The sequence below is a fragment of the Cricetulus griseus genome, chromosome 4 (genome assembly GCF_003668045.3).
Source record: "Cricetulus griseus strain 17A/GY chromosome 4, alternate assembly CriGri-PICRH-1.0, whole genome shotgun sequence".
Taxonomy (NCBI): domain Eukaryota; kingdom Metazoa; phylum Chordata; class Mammalia; order Rodentia; family Cricetidae; genus Cricetulus; species Cricetulus griseus.
This window is the reverse complement of record NC_048597.1, coordinates 24,266,425-24,290,424: the sequence shown is the minus strand read 5'-3', so window position 1 is coordinate 24,290,424 and position 24,000 is coordinate 24,266,425. Positions and strand designations below refer to the sequence as shown.

Here is a 24,000-nt window from a genome sequence, read left to right as displayed (position 1 = left end):
CTATTGCTAATTTACCTTATGCAGACAAAATATTTACAACATGGACATATAAGAGGACAATGACTCAGAACCTGCTAGACCTGCTAGAATGGTTCTCGCTTTCCCTGTCCCCAAAGGCTTTTTGTTTTGTTTTGTTTTGAGGTTTTTAGTTTTTTTTTTTTTTTTTTTTTTTTTTTTTTTTTTTTTTTTTTTTTTTTTTTTTTTTTTTTTTTGAGGGGAGGTTGTTTTGTTATTGCCACATTCTGGCTTTCTTATTCCCCCTGAATAAGAAACATTGAAACAGTTTGTTATATCAGAGCTTATCAACTTCCATTATGGAAGAACTCACCTTAAGATTCAGGGTGTTCTAAATGAAGGTTAAACACTCTGTCCTGCAAGGGAACTCATCAAACGCAGGCAGGAAACAAAGAAAAGGCTTCAGGAAGTCCTAGAAACTAAGCAGGCTAAGTAGGATCCTCCCTCCCTAAGCAGTCCAGATACCCTCAGATATCTACATTAAAAAAAAAAAAGAAAGAAACTGTGACCAAACCAGCTGCCTGAACAGGTAATGACCAGCAGAAATCTCTGGAAGAGATAATCTCCAATCTGCTCATCAGTCTGCAACTGAGGCAGTGAGTTCTAAGTTTACAGCTTTTGGAGCTGTCCCTGGTGCTGATTCACCTGTCTTTGAGTCCTTTCTGCTGTAGAGATGGTGCTCATCTCAACCTTCCTGATGCTGAGACACTTTAATACAGTTCCTCATGATGTGGCGACCCCGGCCATAAAATTATTTCATTACTACTTCATAACTGTAATGCTGCTACTGTTATGAATTGTAATGTAAATATCTGATATGCAGCATATGCAACACCACAGGTTGAAAACTACTGCTTAAAGTAAACACCTCCCATATTCTTGTAAGTTGCCCCCAAAAAACTCACTAGTTCACCAAGTTGGCCTGTGGCATCCTTTCTTTAGTCTGTCATTGGTTCTCTATCTGGGGCAAGTAGGTGTTTGTCATGTCTCCCCTAGAATAGTGATCTATAGCAAACTCTTTCCCCCAGTTTCTGTGGTTTATGATCCTAGAGTTTTGTTTTTTTTTTTAATGACATTACTGTTCTTTGTTGAAAATGACAGGAGGATAAGAGGATTAGCAGAGACACTGACAGCAGAGAGTAAAAGGAGAAATCAACAATAATAATATTTTTAAATGAGTAAGAAGCAGGCTTAAGGGAAACAATGTATTAAAATATAAACTGGGGCATAAGAGTTTCACAAGCTTCTTTGATAAGGGAGGCATTGTGATAACCTAAAGGAATAAAGTATTATTAAGTTGCCAAAGGCACTATGTATAGCTATTATAATCAATGATAAAAGTCTGATCATTGTTCTGTTTATTTCCAGAATGGAATTATATTATGATGAATAGAATGCCATAAGAAATTTCTTGGCCTGTCTTCACTGCGTGTTCTGCAGATAAGAACCAGCCATAAGCTTAACATGCTCCTTATCAGGGAAGCTTCACCTAGCAACTGATGGAAGGAGATGAAGAGACCCATAGCCAAACATCAATCTCACGGAAGAGGGGGAGGAAAGACTGTAAGAGCCAGAGGGGTGGAGGACACCACAAAAACACAGCCCACAGAATCAACTAAGCAGGGTTCATAGGGGCTCACAGAAACTGAGGACAAATCATTGAGCTTGTATGGGTCTGGGCTAGGTCCTCTGCATATATGTATGGTTGTGTGACTTGGTGTTCTTTTAGGACCACTAGGGCTCCCAAAAGTCAAAGGAACTACCTCTGACTCTTTTGTCTTCTCTTTCTCCTGGGTTGCCTCACTTAGCCTTGACATGAGGGTTTGTGCATAACCTTATTGTAATTATTGTGCTGTGTTCCGTTGATATCCATGGGAGGCCTGATCTATTCTGAAGGGAAATAGAGGAAGCGTGGATCTTGGAAAAAGTAGAGATTGGGAGGGACTGGAAGGAGTGGATGGAGAATATGTCAGGTTGTAAAATATGAGAGAAGAGTTACAAAACAAAACAAAACAAAACAAAACAAAACAAAGGAACCAGCCATAGTAATAAGGGGTAAGGATGCTTCTTGTAACCTGCATGTGTAAGAGACAATACAGGACAGGAGAGCTTTCTCTCAAGTCTGCCAGGTACCTTCACTCATCTCCCAACTTAAGTGATACTCACCCTTTGTGCCTGAACTGTACTCAGTACACTTCTCAGTGGTATGACTTTTCTCACTATTTGTGTGCTCGTTTGCCAGCCTTTGGTCATGAGACAGAACAGGAAGTGCTGATAATTTATCTTTTGATTCCCTAAGCATCTAACTTTGTTTATTCAAGGAATGTTTGCTATATGGGTAGGTGAACATGTGAATGAGAGACTGAGAAGAGAAGACATGAAAGGTTTCTTTCATGCTTTTTCAAATTAGGAAATAATCAGAGTAACTATAATTAATAGATTGAATGCTAACATTTTCATGCCAGCAGTTTTAGATTTTTGTGTAACCCAAGCTACAGAAGCTTGAAGGGAACATGGAAGAAGTATACTTTAGATTACCAAGAAAGAATAACTCCCAGGATTAGTATTCCATGTCACTGCAATTGCAATGACAAGAATGCAATAGCTGCTATGGCTAATATCTGAATGTTCATGTCCTTCCTTTCAAAATGTATGTATTGAGATGTTTAACCCCAGGGGGATACTATTAGCAAGGTTGTCTTTTTTGAAATGAGTTATGTTATAGTACGAATTCTTCTGTATAAAATTAAGGCCCTGATAGAAAAGGGACTGGAGAAGTGTCTCACCCTTTCCACAGTGTAAGATCACATCAAAACACTGTCTTCAAGAAAGAAAAAAGGTAAGATTTCACCAAACACTGAGCTTCTAAGCATTTTGATTTTTACTTGCCCTATTCTAGAAGCTTGAGATAGAAACATGAGGGTTTTCATGCTATAGAGTACATAATAGCATTTGTAGCAGCTCAAATGCCCTCAGGAAAGAGGTAACAGTAATGTGTTCAACACATGCCTGATACCATCTTAAGCACCATATGGAAGAGTTTATATATTTTTTTTCTAATTTCAACATGGGAATCAAAGACAACAACTGTTACTTGCCCAAGAACACAGCTAATAATTTCACTGAAAATTGCTAAATGGTAAACTTTACAGAAAATAGATGAAATCAGAACATCACGGTGTTGTGTCCTTTAACACTCATCATGCTATTTATAGTTACACCTTCTGTTTTAAAAAACAATATTGCATTGTGTCTCTCCTACCAGGCTCTACATTTTACCAAAAAAGTAGTCATGCTTGCCTTTGCTCACACAGGATCTACCACATGATAAGCACTCAGTGTTTCTTGAATGAAGAACAAGGCTACTTTAAAGGTTGCACCATACTGAGGTTGAACTGGGCACAAATAAATTTGTGAAACATGTTTTGAGCATAGTGGATTCCAGGTGTATTATTAAAAGGTTTGAGCCTGAGAAGACATGTGGAAGACATCTAGTGGTTATGATAGAATGGCATGGAAATTCTTAAGTATGATGAATTTGACTTGGGTACATTTTTTTTCAAGACAGGTTTCCTGAGCATTTCTCCCTGTGTTAAATATATCAACCTCTATTTCTAGACCATTTTCTTCTACAGCTTTACTTAATCTTATCCCATTGTCTCCTTCTGCTGACTTGCCATAAGGTATTCTGAAAGTGAAGATTTCTCAGTTTCAAATAAGTGTTCTTGCCTAAAGAGCTAACAAGCCTCTTTCTATAAAAGTGGTAATTATGTCCTCATTTCTAGCACCTGAAACTTTGCTTATCTTATTTTGATTTGAATGAATTCTAGGTCATTCTCTGCCTGTTTTCCCAGCCAGTTGTGACTCCTCTACTTAGCTTCCCCTCCCCTTACTTGTACACATGCCATTGCCATTTTATAGCTCTTTGTAACTTTAATATAATAAACTACATTTTACTCTCTGAGTGTAACATTTGTCAATCAAATCCCTTCTTCTTTCTCTATCCTCTTCCATTACTTGAGGGATCTAATCCCTTTTATATATATTTAACATCCCTATTAAAAGGCCCTCGGAGAGCTCATTCCTTGACTCTGCCTATGAAGAACTTATGAATTCTTTTGCATGATTCAAACACATAGAACAAAATAATAAAGGGTAGAATTAATCCTTTTATAATATGCATTAAACTAAAATAAGGGTAGGATAAATCCTAGTTTATAATTCTTATGAAAAATTAAACAAAATGAAATATCAATACAAATGCAAAAGTGCTTTCCAGTGAATGTGGCTGTAGTGAAATGTAGAGTGTATGAGGCAAGGAAAGAAGGGAGAGAGAAACCCAAACTGAATGAACACCACTAGTAAACCCATGATGGCCATGGAATACATGATGCATTCAAAGCCTGCTGGGGCAGCAAAGGCAGCATCAAAGCTAGGATCATGGACTTGAAGTAAAAACTTAAGCCCTTCACTGGACTAGCAGGAGATTTAGACTTTGTGAGCCACAGGAAGGCATCTAAACATTTAGGCTAAGAAATGCTTGATTAAGACCCAAGACTAGGAAACCTACCTAAAATTATATACAATGAACCTATGGGAAAGAACATGAAATGGAGGCCATATTTCTTGTTGTGTTGTGTTGTATAATTTTATTTTGCCTTGTGAGACAGGATATTGCTATGTAACCCAAGCTAGCCTCAGACTCATACTTCAACTACCCAAGTGTGGCTAGGATTACAGGACTGTGTCACCACACACACCTAAAAGGGAGTTTCTATGAGTGTAGTTACACACAGTAGGAAAGTAAGCATAGATGAGACCCTGAGAAGAACTAGAATAGCCAAGTACAAAAATATAAGGAAGAAAAGCAATGACAAATGACACTAGGTTACACTAATCTACACTGAAGTTTCTTTCAGGTTACTCTGCTGTCTTTACTTGGTTCCCCCATACTTCCATACACCTTCTATTCCAGAAGTCACATTAATATTCCTCCCATGGCAAGTCACTGTGGAATAGCACACAGGGAGAAATCCATCATGAACCTATCTTGGAATTTAGAAGCTCTGGTTTAACATACAAGAGACTACCATATTTCTCTACTTTGAACTTAAAAACACAAGGCACAAAAATTTAGCAAGATCCAGGACCTGAAATATGTTGCTCATGATCTTGCTCCAAGAATCTATCTATCCACTTATCCTGTCTCTAATCATCTAAGACTCGGTTTCTTAGGAAAAAGGAGTTGATAGCCAAAGCGAACAAAACCAGCACCCAAAGTAAAGGACTGAAAAGAAAAAAATACCTAAGAATGGAGCTCCTGAAGGGGGACAAAGACAAGGGAAATTACCCAGGTGAATATACTCCTGCTCAGTATATTGTGCTGGGAAGCCTAGGGACCACCTCCTGTTACACCTACTATATTAACTTTGCTAACTATCAGTTTATTCTAGAAAGAATTTCTTTAAATTTGACATTAGTGCCTGTAATTTATCTATATAGGTATAGAAATACCTAGATAGGTATAGATGTGTATGTTTATATAGATAGATATTTATAAATGATGGATACCTATTTATTTATCTACCTTTCATCTGTCTTCTGTCTTTATATAGATTGTGTGTGGGGGGTGTGTGTTTGTGTGTGTGTGTGTGTAAATATATTTGCTTGTTGATACTGGAAGCAATCTTTTACTGTCCTCCTTAATTGAATCATTCAGATACCTGATTAAATGTTCTCATATTCAAGATAGTACTGCCATAGCTCATCTATCCATGCTTTACAATATAGGTTTTGGTTGGCTTTGTTTTGTTTGCCTTTTCTCTTTCCCCCTTCATTTCTCATCTTGTATGGTGTGATAGGACCAGGTTGGGAGACATTTGTATGTCTCATTCTACTTCAGAGAACTGGCTTATTTCATGATGTGCTGCTTCTTACTAAGAGTCATGGAACAAGTTTGGATTGTTTTGTGACTGTGGTTTCTCTAATCCTTGCCCAGTAAACCTCTTTAGTTTTCTAGAGGTATTTGTACCTTTGTAAGAATGCTGCTTTGTTTGTACACTATGGACCCTCCTTCACATTTATATTTCATTACCACCTATGCCATGGTGGAATCAAATACTTAATGCCAAAAATCTGTCATAATTCATTTATATAAGGGTTTGACTGTTGATGAATTTACCTATTTTACGTGTCTCATGGGAAAAAATAGAAGGAAGAAAAGGTATGTATTTTTAAATTACATTTACACATTCCTTATGAGAATTCTGCTATAGATAAATTGCTATTATATTTTACAATATTTGGCTTCACCATTTTCTGATGGACTGAAAGAGCTTCAATTCATTAGTTTCCTTTCTGTTTGTATCCTTACCTTCAGTGATCTCAAGATAGTGACTACAGTTTTTACTGTGGAATCTCCCAAACTGCTATCTTGTGTCCTTGTCTCACCTCACTCTGGACCAGACACCCAAATGGCTACTTAACAATTTCTATGATGGTGTTTAACAGACATCAAAAATGATCTTCAGTTTCAGGTAAGCTTTGAATCTTTATGTGTTTCTTCGTTTCTCTAGGTCTTGGCTTTCTGCTCCATAAATCAGTGACAAAACTACCCAAGTTAAAGAATTGATGCTGACATGAAAACATGGTAATTGTCACAAAATACTAAGTACTATGTTGATATCTGTATATGACATGTAATTTAGAGGCTGAATGTCTTTCCTTCCTTCATATTCTTCAGCATGATGTCTGCTCATCCCTAGATCATTCCCTTTCCCTAGTCTCTACCTCAAGAACCCGTCTTACTTTTTGGTTCCTCATTCTTTGTTTATTAGAAGCTATTCATCAGGTTCCACTAAACCTCTACTTGTACATATACCAAAATCCACCAACAACTGTGTAGACAACAATGGGTAGAGAGCAATTGTTTTATTATCATATTTATCATTGTTTCTGCATTCTTTTAGATATACTTTTCTGTGCATATAAAAGTGGTGATTATGACTATGCTTGAAATTTCAGTACTTTCCAGTTATATAGCTGAACAAAACTGTAGAACATTAATTTCTACTTTGACTAATACATATGTTAATTACTGTAATTCTTAATCTGCATATTCTAATAGATTTCTTGGCTAATCTGTGATTGGGCTACATTACCTGAGGGAGGAAAATGGTCTATCCTTAAATGTCAAACTACATTTTAATAAAATGAAATTATTCACCCAACATAAAGGATATCCTTAACAAATACAGGAATAATTAACCTTAATGACAAACTAGCCCTGTGAAAAAGCAGATTTAGATTCTTTTAGGGTTCCTTTTCAAATGCAATAGTTTCCTAATGAAAAATGAGGGAAGTTTTTTTCCACAAAGACATTCTTTGAACAAGTAGAAATGTTGTCTGCCGTTACATTTGCCAAGTAAAGAAAAGATAATGCCCAAAACACTCATTTCCAAGCTTGTTGGGTAAAGAATAGATTTCAACTATGTTTCTGAAAATATTCATTATAAAGCAGTCAGGTTTACATTTCTGAATTGCTAGTTGCTAAGTCACATAAAAAGTTCATGTACCAAAGATTTTTTAGCTTGCTGTGAGCAAAATGTTGTGTGTGTCAATTCACATTTGACACACTAAAATATTTTTAACATATTCTGAATTGGCCTTTTAAAAACAATTCAGGCATTCAACTTTATGTATTCACCTCTATTCCTACTTAAATATGAACATGTGGAAAAGAAGTTCACCAGGGGATAGATAATACACAGCAATCTGAAGCCAGGAAACATGACTTGGCATCTTGTCTGGTTGACAGAAAACCAAATAATAAACAGCTCACAATAACAAAAATGGATGCTAGAATTGTTGCAAAGGATTATGTCTTGAAAGCATAGGTAAGCCTTTGAATCAATTTCTAAGATGACATACAGCAACCTAAGGTGTGCTTCACATCCAGAAGATTGTAAGGGCAAAAGGAGTGGCTCATTGTGTTCTTTTCTAAGCCCTAATCTCCATGATGGACACATGGAAGCACTGACCTCAGAGAGACCTAATATTCTCTACCCTTACTGTAAGCATTCTGAACTTGTATTCTGTTTAGCCCAATAGTCCACTTTTCCAAGGTGAGGTGTCTATGTCACTCTTTTCTAATTATCCAGTTTGAATTTCTTCTCTCACACAACTATATGCTTCATCCTATAAACCAATGAAAGTAAATAAAACCAGAGCATACTGGTATAAATGTAATTAGTACACATATATTCCAACTATGTGACATTTCAGAATCAAAGGACATTTGTGCCTAACAGAATAGATTCACTTATTTCATAGATGTTATAGCATGTGCTAGACCTCCAATCTTTAAAGATAAATAGATCCTACACTCTTTCCCTAAGGCAAAGATTTACTCAGGAGACAACTGGTCCTAAAAGGTATCTGAGCACATTTTTATTAGCTTATGTTTCAGAAATATTACTTTGTCACCTAACAGTAATCCCTCCAACCATTACATTTATTTTTCTTATTACTAAACTTTGGTGGTGAGAGTAAGTTCACATCTTCCATTTAAAATCTTTTCAAGTATTTGAAAATCAAAGCATCAAGCTTATATAATTTTGTTCAGTTTTTGTTTTTGTCGGTTCATGCTGAATTCACTGAATTTATAATAACTGTTTCCAGTTTTGCTTTCTAAGCCCTTCAGCACCCTGTCTCACCTCTGGATTGTCTGACTTATCCATTTTATTCTTTGGTGTTATCAAGAAATATATGCACTGTACTTTGGTCTAATAGGAGAATCATCCTCCTGAATTTGGTTGTCACAGTTACATTTCTCTCAGTCTATACAGCTTTGAAGAATTGGAGGTTGTTTGATGCTGATGATATGTTTTCTAAATATGCTACTGTCTTTGAATAATGGATAAAAAGATCATAGTTGGATTCCCAATAGAAAATAATGGCTTGGCACAAAATAGCTACCAAATAATAACTAAAAGTTTCTTTAAATTGATTTTTATTTTTCTCTCATAAATAAGCAAAAACCCAACCATAGTAGTAGGCTTGTGCTAGTATTTATGCCCACTGGGAAATCAGAAGAGCTTTTGGCTCTGTTGTGTTCATATTGTCTGTCTTCATCTTTACAGTCACCTCCTCACTGTCACCTTGGAGCTGGGGCACAATGTGATGTTCAGAGTAGAGGCAGAAAACAGAAGGAAGGGCTAAGAGAGCTGCCAAGGTAGCCCTTTCATTTCTACCATTAAACTAACAACTAGCCAAGCCATATTCTACTAGGAATTGTGAATGGTCAATCCTATCCACAAAACAGCTAACAAATATATATATATATTGTTTCCTTGCTGGGGAGTATATATATTCTAACCACATATGGAATATTAAAATTGTGTCAACTACTATGGTAAACACAGCATTCACTTTTTAAAAATATTTAGAATATTTTTTCTTGATATAATGGAATAAGGGAAGAACATCTGCTGTTGCTTGGCTCTTCCTAAATTGGATTTTAGAGTTTATTCTATTTTATAGGTACTTCTGCCCAGACATCCTTAGGACTATTGCTCATGAAATGGATGAAGGACTACTTAGTGAAGCCATGATTATGTTCTGTCCTTGAAAGAGTTTACAATTGTACAGGGAGTATAAGAAGAAGCAAATATTAAAAATAAAAAGAATCTTTTCTTCATAGGCCATATTTAGACTCGGAAGTAATTGTATTGTCACATGCATACACAATATATTTCCTGAGTTGTCTTCTCCATTGTTTGCAATAGGTAGCATTCCTTTCTCTCTTATGAATACACTGTCTTCATTCTGTTGAGTGCTTTAATAATATTTCTCCAGGAAGCTAATAATATCCCGGAGTTCCCCCGCATTTTTCATTTTTCAGGGCATCAGAAGGCCTTCTTTGCAAAACCAGCCCCCTCCCCCATGTTGTTAGGAAGCGTGCCAGGTTTTCTGCTATGGAGTCTCACATCTGCTCCTTGCACGCATTTGAGGATACCAGGAACACAGATGTTCTTGGCACCCAGCCACTTTCAGCATTGTTTCCTCTGAAGGAAAATGTTTCACTGCACATTTAGCAAAGCCTGCTACTTCCTGTTGTCCTCATCCTCAGAGCTAGCTGAGCTGTATTTTAGCCATTGCCCTTCTGCTACTGGTTTCCTCTCCTCTCTTCAAGAGTAAACAGTTGCCTTTGCATTTCACCTAAAAAAAAAAAAATCCTAGCTAAGGAATGGACCAGTTCTGTAGTGAAAAGACCCAACAAACATTATATTGGTGAGTATGAAGTAGAAAACCATAGGAGGAAGAGCACAGAATAAGCCACTCAGGTATTCACTTCAAAATGTGGAGTTATCATTAGTTTCTAAAAAAATAGAAAATCATTGATATTATTCACACATAAATCGCTTGAAGCCACCTGCAGATGCTAAATGAATTCATTTGGAAATTACTAAATTCAAATATTGGAGAGAAACAAAGAAACCTATGCATTCACATAACATTTATGGTCAGAATTTCAGGAAATGCATGACTTTTGAATGTTCACCTGAAGCAAAGAAGAGAACAAAAAGTCAGTTTTCCTCTTAAAAACAGAAAGGTGTTTTACAAACAATGAAGACAATCTACTGTACTTCGAGTTCTCTGCTTGGTGGGATTCTTAAGGTGGATTTTTTTTCCTTCTCAGTTTTCATATGGTATCAAATGAAAGATTGATTGGAAACACAATAAAAAGGGTAAAAGAATTCATCATATGGGTTTGCTAAGAAAGGAAAACCCAGGGGAAAGAATGAAAATGTCCTTACTGTTGAGTGGGCAATCCCTGCTGATCAATAAGCTTCTTCGAGAAGACTAAGCCTTCCCACCACGGGATGCCACGCTGCAGGGGCAGGTACACAGGACCATACACAAAGGTGGGGGTTGTCTATGAAAGGACACAAGTGGGAGACATGGGGAGTCAAACCCAGAGTGGGGAAATCTGCTCCTCTAATCCTTTTCAAAAACACTTTTCCGTTGAAAGGAAAGGAAAATCACAATATTTGGATCTTCCTTTCTCTTGAAATTAATATTATTTATTATGGCCAAAGTAAGAACTTCAGTCAAACCCTTAAATTATTTCAATGAAACTATTCCACTTGATTTGGTGCCAACGCTCAAATGGTTTTTAGGAAGTGTTAATAGCTATTGGGGAGATTTTAAATGCAGAGTTAGAAAATCTCTGCTGGTATTGTGCCTTTTATTAAGCAGAGGTATAGAAGCCTGCTGTCCCCATTATAACTGGAACTCACCATGAGCCATCCAGCCAGTAATATCTGGTCTGACTCCTGTGAGACTCTGAAGGAAACAGAACTCAAATACCTTCTATATCACATTAGATGCTATATGTGTGAAGGGAGAGGAATACATTTCAGAAATCATGGACAGATGAATAGGTGATGGACAGGTAGATAAATACATTGATAATAGTTTAGTTATTATTTTGATACTTGACAGCCCTGGGCAAAGTATGCATCAAATCTGTAAATTGTCCATATCTGCTCCAAGAATCAATCTCTCTCTCTCTCTCTCTCTCTCTCTCTCTCTCTCTCTCTCTCTCTCTCTCTCTCTCTCTCACACACACACACACACACACACACACACACACACACAAAAAAAAAAATTAATAGTTTCTTGATTTTTGTGTTAACAAGGTATCAGTGAGGTCTAGAAATAAGAGCAGTAACTGCTCAGTACAGAGATCTTAAGGTACTTCTATAATATTCATAATAAAGTAATACCTTGGTATCTATAATATTACTTACATTTATAGACATATGTGTATATGTATAGTTAATAAATCTTATATCAATATGTTGAAACATTAATCAATAAATTCTTGATGTATTTGAGGGATAATAAATAGGATCAGGAGGGGGTTCAGCTGGTAGACAAACATGCCGTCAAGCCCGTCACTCTGCTTTAATCTCTAGGACACAAATGGTGGCAGGTGAAATGTGACTCTTGCATGTTGTTCTTTGACCTCCATGTGCCCAATGCATGACAAACATATTCACCTAAAAACAAAATAAATACAGTCAAATTTTTAAATAATAACTACTTCAGCTTATCGTATCTATGCCACAGATGCAGCAATGACTATGTTTTAAAACAGAGACAACATATGTGCACACTATGAGTGGTGGTTTGAAGAGGAATGGACGGCATAGACTCATGTGTTCGCCTGTTTGGCCCGTAGGGAGTGGCACTAGTAGGAAGCTCAGCCTTGTTGGAGGAAATGTGTTGGAGGAACTGTGAGGGTCAGCTCTGAGGTCTTCTAAGCTAGGTCTAGCGTGGCAGTCTCCTGCCACTGCCTGTGGATCCTGGATCAAGATGTGCAATTTTCAGCACCTTCTCCTGCACCATATCTGCTTTCATGTAGCCCTGCTTCTGGCTAAAACGATAATGAAGTAAACCCCTGAAACGATAAGCCAGCCCCAATTAAATGGTTTTCTTGATAGGAGCTGCTGTGTTCGTGGTGTCTCAGAGATTGTATGAGTCTCAGAAGAGACTTTGAACTTTAGACTTTTAAACAAGTTAGATACTATTATAGACTATGGTAACTTAAAAAGAAAAAAAACTTTTTATTGATTCTTTGTGGATTTCCTATCATTCAATCTGGTCCCATTTATCTCCCCATCTCTTTGTATCCACTGTCTGTCCTTGCAGCCTCCCACCACACCCCCCAAAAAAATAATAAAATAAAATTTGAAAGAAAAAAAAGGCTCTCATCATGGAAGCTGTAGTGTGACCCAGTGTACCCTTTAGTTCATACATCTTTACTTGCAAGTGTACATTGCACTGAGTCATTGCTCTGGTTTAGGGCTTCTGGCTTCTGCTGGGCCCTCACTGGGATTCCTCTTGGATACCCTATTGTTGCCCTGTGTTATGGAGATTCTACTGCTTTGGATCTGCATGACCAGCCCTTATGCTCCAACAGACATAGATGAGGTGGATGTTTGGGTGGGACAACTCCTAGCCCTGGTTTGGGGCCTGGGTGGTAGCTGTGTTGGTCAGCCTCCAGCTCTCCCCATCCTCCTCACCAGGGTGAGCCCTCTAGCACTTCACTAGCTAGATCCCCCAATGTAGCAGGCAGCAAGGGAAGGGGTTGGTTCTCCTGCTCTCAAACCCTTGTGCTGGCTCACCCACACCTACACCACCAGGGCCAGCTTTACTCTGTTGCCTAGGCAAGGTGCGGGGTCTACTCTCCACAGTACTGCAGCTGGTGATGGGCAGGATCAACACTTGTGCCTCCCACAGGTGGTGAGGAGTGATGGGGGAGTGCCCCTTTCCTTTACCCTCACTACCAAATGGCAGATGAGGTGGACAGGACCATCTGTCCCACTCTCACCCCCTCAGGGCCCCTGCCAACAGGGTCAGCCCTATTGTGCTGCCCAGGTAAGGTACAGGGCCTAGGTTCCTGAGTGTTGTAGCCACTGAGGTTCAGGGCCAATTCTGTGGAGTCCTATCCTCTTGGCCTTTGGTGGTAATAGGAGCCATGGACATCAACACAGATTGGGGACATGGCAGGGCCGTCATGACTTTTAAAGTTGAACTAAATGCATTTCTGCAATATGGTATGGTAGTAAGCTCATGGGGGCCAGGGAATGGAATGTGGTGATTTGAATAGGAATGGCCCCATAGACTCAAGTATTTCAATGCTTGGCCCATAGCCACTAATAGGCCCATAAGTATTATTAGGAGGTGTGGCCTTGTTGAAGGAAGTGTGTCACTGTGGAAGCCTGTGGCTCTGACATCTTGTATGCTCACTGTCTTGTGTGGCAGTTTCCTTCTGCTGCCTGTGAATCAAGGTGGCAAATCCTCAGATCCTTCTTCTGCGTCATGTCTACCTGCATGCTGACACGTTTCTCTCCATAATAACAATGGATTAAACCTCTGAAACTATAAGCCAGCCCTAATTAAACATTTTCCTTTATAAGAGTTGCTATGGTCATGGTATCTCTTCACAGCCATAAAACCTTAACTAAGAAACTGTGAAATGGTTTAATAACAAAATCAAATACCTCACTAGGTATAGTGGTTGTATGGCTCTCTGTGTATACAGAAATACATCAAGATCTTTATTTGGGTACATTTGGCTTTCTGCACAAGCTTTCTTACACCTCCATTTCTGTCAGTAAAATAATAATCTTCATTCCTAGGCTGTCATTTTCATCCAGTATAGGAAAATCATCAGTCCACATGAAAACCTGTCAGGAGAGATAGGCTCCCAACACTCTAGCCTTAAAACTAAGCCAGGGATAAGCATAGAACATTTCCATGGACAGCTTGGGTGCTTGTCCAAAAGACTGTGCACAGGTAGTTAGAGTAAGTAGTCTGTTCTGTTTAGACTAGGGATGCTTGTTTCCTTATCCCCTGTTACAGGAAGGCAACCCACCTTTAGATAGAGAACAAAGGCAACACTAAGAGAGATACAGAGACAAAACAAGGAGAGAGAATGAAAGGGGGGATATTGAAGAGCAGAAGACAAGGAGGAGCATTGTGTAATAAAAGTTTTCTTGGGGAGATATAATAATGAGGGAAGTCCTTCTGTGTAACTTTACCTTATTGGTTGTTGAATAAAGCACTGTTGGCCAATAGGGAAGCAAGATAGGTGGGACTAGGAGTTGAGAATTCTGGGAAATCTAGTAAAGAGAAGTCTTGTGATACAGGCAGGAAGTGACGTAACAGGCAGACTCAGAATATAAGCAGGGGCAAGCAGGAAATGGCTCTCTTCCTCCTCCTTCTCTGGAGTCACCATGTGATCCCAGGAAGAGGACACATTCTGCCAGCATTCTCAATAAGATAAGTCTTTATAAAATATATAGACTAATGATTATGGTTGATAATTAAGACTGAGCTAGCATATAAGAAATCCTAGTCATTGGCCAGAAGCATTGTAAATAATATTAATCTCTGTGTGTTATTTTGGGCACCCATGTGGCAGTGGGGCTCAGGTGGCTGGCGGTAACACACATATCTTCTCATGCTGGATAAGAAACAGACAAAAGTAAGGATACCACATGTAGTCCAATTTGGTGAAACAGTGAGTTTGGGGGGTTATATAGAGAGAGGAATATGAGTAAAGAGCTATTTACAGGGGCAAAAATACCTCAAAGACAGGTAGATGCATCACCACAGTCCACTCCAGCATAGGTGACACTTCACAATATTAGGCACCAGGAGTACACTGTACTTCCTGAAGGCAGGGTAATGGGCTGCAGAGTGTCCTTTCCAGGTGCCTCAGTAGGTCTGAGTTTCTTCCAGGCAGGCAGTCTAGTCTCAGAGATCTCTTAGCAGCTTGGTTTGCCCAAGAGTCTTCATTGTAGCTTAACTCTACTACTCTAAGGACTCTCATCTTTCATTGCTTCACAATAGCAGTGAGTGGCCTGGTGAATTTAATCACTTTTAGGAACTTCCTGAAGCTCTTTTGAGTTTTTTACCTTCCTGTTTGAGGAGCTCCCCTGTAGTGTTACATTATTTATGATCTACTTACTAAAGCTTGCCTGAGGATTCAGAAAGCAAAGTCAGTCACAAGCCATAGAAGCCAGGCACACACCTTTAATCCTAGCAGCCAGAAGCTAGGAGGTGGTGGTACACACCTTTAATCCTAGGACTCAGGATTAAGAGGTAGTTGGATCTCTGTGAGTCCAAGGCCACCCAGATCTTCACAAGAGTGAATCAGTCTAAGAGAGTATTATAGCTCACACTTTTAATGCCAGCACTAGATGGGTATAAAAGACAGGAGCAAGTAGTCAGGAGGAGGCATTCAGTCTCCAGCCACACCAAGGAGAGACAGCAGTTTGAGACTTGATAAAGACCTCATGCATTGATCAGCCCTTTCAGCCTGAGCTAGAAGTGGGAGCTAGCAGCCAGATGCTCTTCTTCCCTGATCTTCAGTTTGAACCCCAATATATCTGTCTCTGGGTCATTTATTTTTCATATTACACTTCCCCGCAAGATGGCATGTTTTAATTGAGGAAATTGTTATACAAAAAGGAGTTAATCCACCTCTTTAGGTCCTGAATCCTGCCAAGCTTAGAAGTGTCGTGGCTTGTGCCAGTTTGTGTCAGCCTCATCATAATAAAGAAAATTTGACAAATCCAGAAAAAAATTGCATGAACCTATAGACAAATGTGCCTGAATGAATATACTAGAAAGCATAAAAGGTTTTATGATCTAAAGATAGGAATTCTCCATAGATGATTTCTTAGACTTGTTTTTCTCATTATCTTCTGTAGAAGACCTCTGGGTGGATTCTTATCCCACGGGGCTCCCTTAGCTAAACTAAAATCTGGACTCAACAATATATTTAAATAAAGGACAAGGCACACATTTATAGAAGATAGCTCCCAAGGTTCTGCAAGAGTACCATACTGCCCAGACTAGCAAACTTATGTGTCTTCCCCTTGGAGGTAACCTATAAAAAGAAAAATTAGAGAAAAAGAGACAGTTATCAACCATGCATACATATCACAGAAAATGCCCCTAATTTCTACCTTCTTTCTTCCTTAATCACTTCTTGATAAGTCAGGGAAGAGAAAGGACTGGGTGTAGTGAACCAGAAACCTAAGCAAAGGAAGAGAAGGGGGTTAGCTTTCAGGATAATTAAGTTCTGGGAGTCCTAAGGCATTTCCATGATTATGTCAAAATTAAAGTAAAAGTCACATGAAATCCCCTTCAGATCTGTGTCATAATCCCTTTTGGGTGCCTGACAAACCTTGAGAAGCCAGAGTGACAGTTACTGATTTACCTTTCTGTGCTGAAAATGGAAGTTGAAAGTTAAGTGGCAACATAAAACTAAGTACCTCAGAGACCTAACTTCAAGTCTGGACTAGACAGAAATGACAGAAAATCATTAGGAGCAGAAGGCATGGAAAGGTCAGAAATAAATTGTTATCAAGCCCTGTTGACTATTTTATCAGTCAGATTTCCCTCCTTTTTGCTCTCAAAAAATGCTGTAACATTTCCTTATCCCTGGAGATGAATAATGATGTTATCAGGGTTGTAGGAACATACAGTCAGATTGTGGAAGTGCTTTATGTAAAAGAAAATGCTGTTTGTGATAAAATATGGTTCTTAAATAGTAGGTTTTTTTTAAAAAAATACACAGTTGTCTTGTTCTGTCTGCTGTATTGTTGCTTTGTGTATAGATATGATGAAGTCTATCCCCAGCAAGGGAGAAAGCCAGCAATGGCTTTGTGTATTTAGGTTTCAATAAGGTTTTTTGGAAGGGTAGATATTTTATCTCTAAGACAGAGTCCTAGATTAAGCAAATCATACATCACTCCCTCTCCCATACCTTACCATGACATCCCTCCAACCCTCATGTCCTCACCCCTCCTTTGCCCTCTCTTTTCTCATCCACACCCCTCACCTTTCAACTTTTCAGGCAAAGATGGTCCTTTGCCTTCCTTGTTGCATAAGATCATTCATGAAAATCTCTCAAAAGCAAAATTGATCTTCAACTAAATGAGCATGTTAGTGAATCAAAATTTAGGTAATCTGTTTTAAATTGTGAAAGTAGAAAATGATGGGTTAAGGGGTTGAATATAGGCGAGGAAAGATCCTTCCTCATTTTAGCAATTGCTGTGTAATGTCCTAAAATGATTCACTAATCACTTCACAGCTGGTTTGTCAAAAAATACAGGTTATCAAAGCATACCTTGAATGTCACATTTCAGGAGATTCCCACCTGAAGAGAATGGGAAGCTACAGATTGAGCCTCTGGAGATACACGAGAGAATTCCAGGCTACACCCAGGCAACCTGTGGCTTAGCTCATTGTTCATTGATTGTATTACATTTAAAATTAAGTTACTTTGTATTTCCTCATCTTTGAAAGATAGTAGGTTTGCCAAGAGGAAAACTTGTATTAATAGTCAAAGGTCATTTCTGGGCCTTTAGGTTCATGATTGTAGAGGTCAGCAAAATGGTACATCTCTACACCTGCTGGATCAATGTCTACAAACTCCATTTACATACAGAGATTTTGATCCTTTTGGCTCATAAACTGGATTATTTGGCATTCACACCATGGCATGAGATTTCCCTCTTTCAAACCATTTTGCAGAATCTAGACATTACTCATCTGAAATAAAATAAAAATTATAAATCTTAAGGCCAAAAAGCAGTTCCATCTACAAGTTAACCATTGTCATGAGACTTAACACTTAAGGTATGATACTACCTAGACAAAAATAAAGCAAAAAGGGGAAGGAAAGTAAAAGAAGAAGAAACCAAGAAACAGAAACAGTGAGTGGATGAGTAAAAGTAACATTCAAAGTAAACTTCAGTTGGCTTCATAGATCACACACACAATATGATTCTCCAGAGATGAATTGTTGGGTTTTATTATTGTTGCTGTTTTCTCAGTGAGAGTTAGTAATTCAAGCTCACCCCAGAAAACTGATGAAAACTGAAGTGACCCTAACTAATAATAATGTTAAGTTGTCGATGTTTTTAGTCAATAATTCAAAGTTCTCTGTAGGTAGAAAACGTATGAATAGCTCCAGTGCAGACATGAGTACTAACTACTTACACCCTGATTTTAGAAATTAACATGTGTGTTCACCATACATTTGTCTGCCCAAAGCTAAGAGTGATTAATTAATGAACATATTCTTACAGGTCAGTTAGCCTACAGCTTGTGCCCAAGTGTTAATAGAATCCTGTAAATCTTCAGTTAATTCATTCTTCCTTTCTTCTGAAGCAATATTGGGAGTCATTTCTGGAAAGAACAATTGCTTTCCCCTGCCTATATTTATTTGTTTAATCATTTGTTCCTGTTTAGCCTGAGGATATGCTGTACTGCCTTCATGCCCTCACGTCACTAGGTGGAAAGAAATAGACATTCATTCTTTTATCAATAAAAACAGAAACTCTTTCTCTGTGTATTAGGAACCACCCCACTCCAGTAAATGGATAATTTTGGGGAGTTTAAGTTTAATTAGGACAAGAATAGTATTATGCCCAATGACCTTTAGTGCCATCAAAGGAAGAGAAGGTGGAAACTCAGAAGTGAAGGGGGCAAATCTCCATCCCCTGTGTAGAATTTTCAGGGATTGGAGGTGAAGAGGACACAGCTGCATTTCTTAACTTTTGAATGAATAGCAATTATGCCAAGAGCCTTCATTTTAGATTGTCAGCATGAGTCTATGTCATACCCATGCTGACACTCCCAAACTGGAGATTTTAAAGGCCTCCTGCCTTTGTCATTGAGACACCTGTCACCAACTACACTGAATCAGCATCTCTAGATGCTGGAAAATACATATGCAACATGATTTTGTGTAAGACACAACAGTAGGAAGGCTGGGATTCTTCACAATTCTTAAAGGAAAATTTCAGCCTGAAAGTGAAATTGAAGTTGTAAAGACACTTTCTGTCCTAGAAATTAAACCGGCTCCATGTTCACTTGTCTACAATTGAAATCACCAGGGTCAATATTAATTTCTGCAAATATTTTAAAACTAGATTGCTTCTAAAAATGATAGGAAAGAAATCTCAGGAGAGAAAGACAGACATCTTCATGGCACTATAGCCATTAAGGTGTATTGTACAGTTAGACATATTTCTCTAGACTTTTTTATTTTAGGATAGAATAATAATTATTCCTAAGTTTGAAAGGATCTATCCGCCACACACCTGTTCTTTTGGAAGCATAGTGCATAAATGGTTCAGACTTCCCAGAACCTAGAGGACGTGTTGATATATGCTAAGCCCCACTTTCAGATGCATTTATTATTCATCCTCACCCTCTTCATCCTTGTCCTCCCACTTAGGATCGCATCTACCAGTCAATTGCAAAGCAGTGCTCATTTCCCGCTTACTCAACTATATCAAGACATTCAATTTATGATTTCTAAATTCAAAAGAGAGGCATCCCCCAGAACTCCAAGTGACATTTATAAGAACTTGGAATTTTATAGTTCAGTAGCTTAAATATCTTTCTAAAGAAAGGCTAATGATTTTCTTATACCTTATTAGTTATTTGATGACACACACAAATGCACTCAATATGAAAAATACTGATTTTATCTACCTTATAGGGTAGCATATTCAAAATGTGTCATGCAGTATTTGCCTGTACGTGAAGCTCTATATCAAATCTCCTGACATAGGATTTTATTATTAAAAAATAGACATATAAGAGTCCATATAGTTTCCACTACTGTAGCATGTCTTATATGGATAAATAATGAGTCTTCAAATTATAAAAAATAAGATTTTTAATTAAAAGGCAATCTAATACAACCATCCAAAGGGTATATATTTCCAAATATATTCTACTAATTTGTGACATCAAATTATATAATAAAACTCCACAATTAGTTTAGAACTTCAGACCAGATAAGCTCTACCAGAATGCAAAGGAAATAGAATACATCACTTTATACAACACAACCAAGAAGGAAAATTGAATATAAAAGAATTCTTAACAGCAAGTCCTAGCCAATCTGCCTTAAAATTAAAGCCAATAAATGTTACCATGTCAGTTTTCATTCATTTTCATCTTACTATATCAACAAGCTACATGTTAAAATATTAGATTACTGGTTGGTATTTGTTTTACTTTTTCAACAGAATCTATTAATTGAAGGCAATTGTTCTGGAGGAAGCAACATCCCAGCCCAAAGAGTCTGGAATGTTCTGGTGGAAAAAAGCCCTCCCCCATTTCTCTCTCCAAACCCTGCTGCATCTCAGAAAGCCTGACAAATGATGACCCTTCCCGCAGGATGCTCAGACCACTCCCACAGGATATTTATACTTTCCCCCAGAAAACAGACTCATGGGGGTTTGGGGATGGTGGTGTTGCTGCTGGAAAGCCAACTGGGAGCATTGTGTCCATTAATAGTGGGCTTTTTCTAATGTGGTTTGATTTGGTCTGACTTAGATTATTGTGTCAGTGGAGAGGCTTACTGGGGTGCCTAAGCTTTTCAATAATAATGTAACTAATGTCCAGTTCACCACCTGTGAAATCATAGACTTCACATATTCTGTTATTTACAATTTAGTTCTCGGGGGCTTCGATCAGGCGTTTGATGCTAAAATTTCTCAACAAGGGGTCAAATTCTCCAATTGTAATGATGCCTCATCCTCATCTGCCACATCATAATAGGTGAGAAGTAGCCTGTAAGAGAACAGAGCCTCTTCTCGGGACCACTGCAAGTAACTTACAAAGGTTATCTTAAATTTCATTTAGTGACAACACAAAACTACACTGGAAAAAAAATGTAATGATGCAATGATGTAAGAGGTAATGATTAAAACCTTGGCTCTGCCTTAATGTTAATGGATTCTGAGCCAAGAAATTATAATGCTATATATTGATACAAAAATCAACATAAACCTCCCCAAAGAGTCCTCTGAGGAAATCCTTCTAAGCTCATCATCCAGGTGACAAAATTGAAGATCAGGAAATTTCCAACACTGGCATGAGTAAAACAAGACAATTGAAAATCTACTTACTTATCACAAATCAATATCTTTTCTCAACTTTTCATTTTCTTCCTTTAGTGTTAAAATGACATTCTGAACTGTGATTGCACACCGAAGACATATTTTTTTTTACTTTTAATGTATGGTAACAAAAATGCAGAGTCCCCCTTCCTGTGAGACGTTAATGCCCTAATCCCCCAAATTTGTGACTATATGACCATAAATGGGGGAAAGCTGGCTTTTCCAATGAAGACTAAGGTATGACAATGATCCTGTTATACATAATATACTATATAGAATATACCACTATGAAAAGACTCAAAATCACTGTGTCAGGGTTACTGTTGAGGTCTATGATTAGACTGCAGGAGTCAAAGATCTCCACTCCACTGGTTCTGATAATGAAGAAACCAGGCCCTAAGTCAAGGAATTGCAGAGAGCAGCATCAACAAACTGGAAAGTCCTAGGAAACTGGTTTTTCCCTAGAGTTTCCAGAAGCCTGCTTTGATCTCTTCTTTTGACCATGTGTAAGGTACTGAGGTAGGACTACTAGCCCACAGAAGCATATGGTAATAAAGTAGACTTAAGTCATTATATTTTGGGCAGGTTTTACAGCGTTGGCAAATATTTACAGGATCTGCTTTCCTGTGGTCTTGGCTTTAATGAAACTAACAGCTTATAACATTATAACTGGAAGCAATACTCCCACTGAGAACATAGGAGCTGAGTATCTAGTTTGGCTGGCTGTGTAGCATTTCTTTGACACTCCACTTTTATGCCATGGAGGCCACTTGTCCTGTCTGACAATACCATCCCCAGGATGTCCTATAAATTGGAATTAACAGAAAGCTTGTGCTCAGTGTATCTACTTAGATATAATTAGTGAGTGGGGGAAAAAATCAGTTGTACCAGTTTTAGCTGCTTTACCTTCTAGTTAGAACACCTTTCTGCTTTATTCCTTCAAAAAGGTCATTACAATTCTATTTTAAAATCTGAAAGATCACAAAACATTTAAAACATCTCTCTGAAAAAGTTTCAAAGTTCCCAGAAGCTAGGAAGGTCAATAAGGAATTATCATCTAATATTTGTTAAATACCCACTGCCTGAAAAATATCTCTCCGGACAAAGAAAGGAGACAAACACACTAAGGAAATTACAAGCAGTTCTTTTAAAGAAAATAACCCTCACCTGTAGGTCCTGAGAAGCAATAATTCCGATTGATCAGATGTAATGACTCTGCAACCTGATTACAACTGTGAGGCATGATGAAAAGCCACATAATCTCTGTGCCTGGTTAAATGCCATGGTCTATGATTAGACTATAGGAGTCAAAGATCTGACCTATTGTCTGATCATTCTGCAAAGAAGTGCATTGGGGTATATACTTCAGTAATAGTCTTGCAAATTCTGTGAAGTACTTACAGCTAATTTCTGGACTGTTCTGGATACTGATAATGAAAGTTTTATGCTTCATATCATAGGAAAGACAATAATTAGCAGATTATTGTAATTACCAATAATTATCAATTAGCTTTCTACAGTAGCCCCCTAATGCAAGTAGCAAAAGTGTGCGTGTGTTATCATGCATGTGTGGGTATGTGTACGTACATGCAAGTGCTTCTTTTACTCCTTCATAAGGCTTGGAAGAACACTGCATTATTAACGAGCCTTACAGAGGACTAATTATGCAATGACACCATAAGGCAGAAGAATACGAGTAAGATCAAGTTGCAGGTACAAACAAAGTGCTATATCCTTTGTTTCCCACTACTGGAAGAAGAGCTAGCTAGTAAAATTGCCATTTACTAATTATGAAATCATGTTTTGAGTTATATAACTTGCCTAAATTCAGAAACCTTTAAAGTTTAAACAAAAACAGAAGTTCTCAAAATTTAATGAACTTTTGGCTTGACTTTAAAGGAATTCCCACTTCGATGTGGTGACATATTAGAGGAGAATCTGAATCACAGTAATTAATTTGAGACTCATGCCATTCCCTATCCAGCAGAGAAATCAGCCATTTAAAGCTACTGTGGTCCTTTGTGCTGATGCCAGACTGCAAGGGCTCCTTCATGCAGTGCTCAGACACACCCACAGATCGCATCTTCAATACTAAAAGAAATAGCCTTTCTTTAATCTAATATTAAGTCAGATTATCTTTATGATAAAAGTTAATGTATGTACATTTGCACATACATAACCAGGTTATTAATATACAGCACAGGTAGTTTATAAGGTTGCAATTTACTTGAGAAACATGATAAAGTTAGCTGTTCTTACACACACACACACACACACACACACACACACAAAATCACTCACACTTGGTACAGTGAGATAATGTCCGTGTTAACGTTTTCACTATAGCAGCCATGTTACTGTCCATATACACACTGTAATATTGTGAAGTATATATGTGTAAATGAATTTGACTTCTGGAGAATAACTATTTCTGAGCTTTCTTAATTCACCTACCCATAAAATGTCATTAGTGGAA

General features: G+C 37.9%; 1 non-coding gene across 1 annotated transcript; it reads left to right on the top strand.

Annotated features, from left to right (window-relative positions):
- Positions 1–18,057: 18,057 nt before the first annotated feature.
- Positions 18,058–18,159, top strand: LOC113835412. The gene has a single exon (XR_003484962.1). It is a non-coding gene; the product is annotated as a small nucleolar RNA U13 (small nucleolar RNA).
- The last annotated feature ends 5,841 nt before the right edge of the window (positions 18,160–24,000 follow it).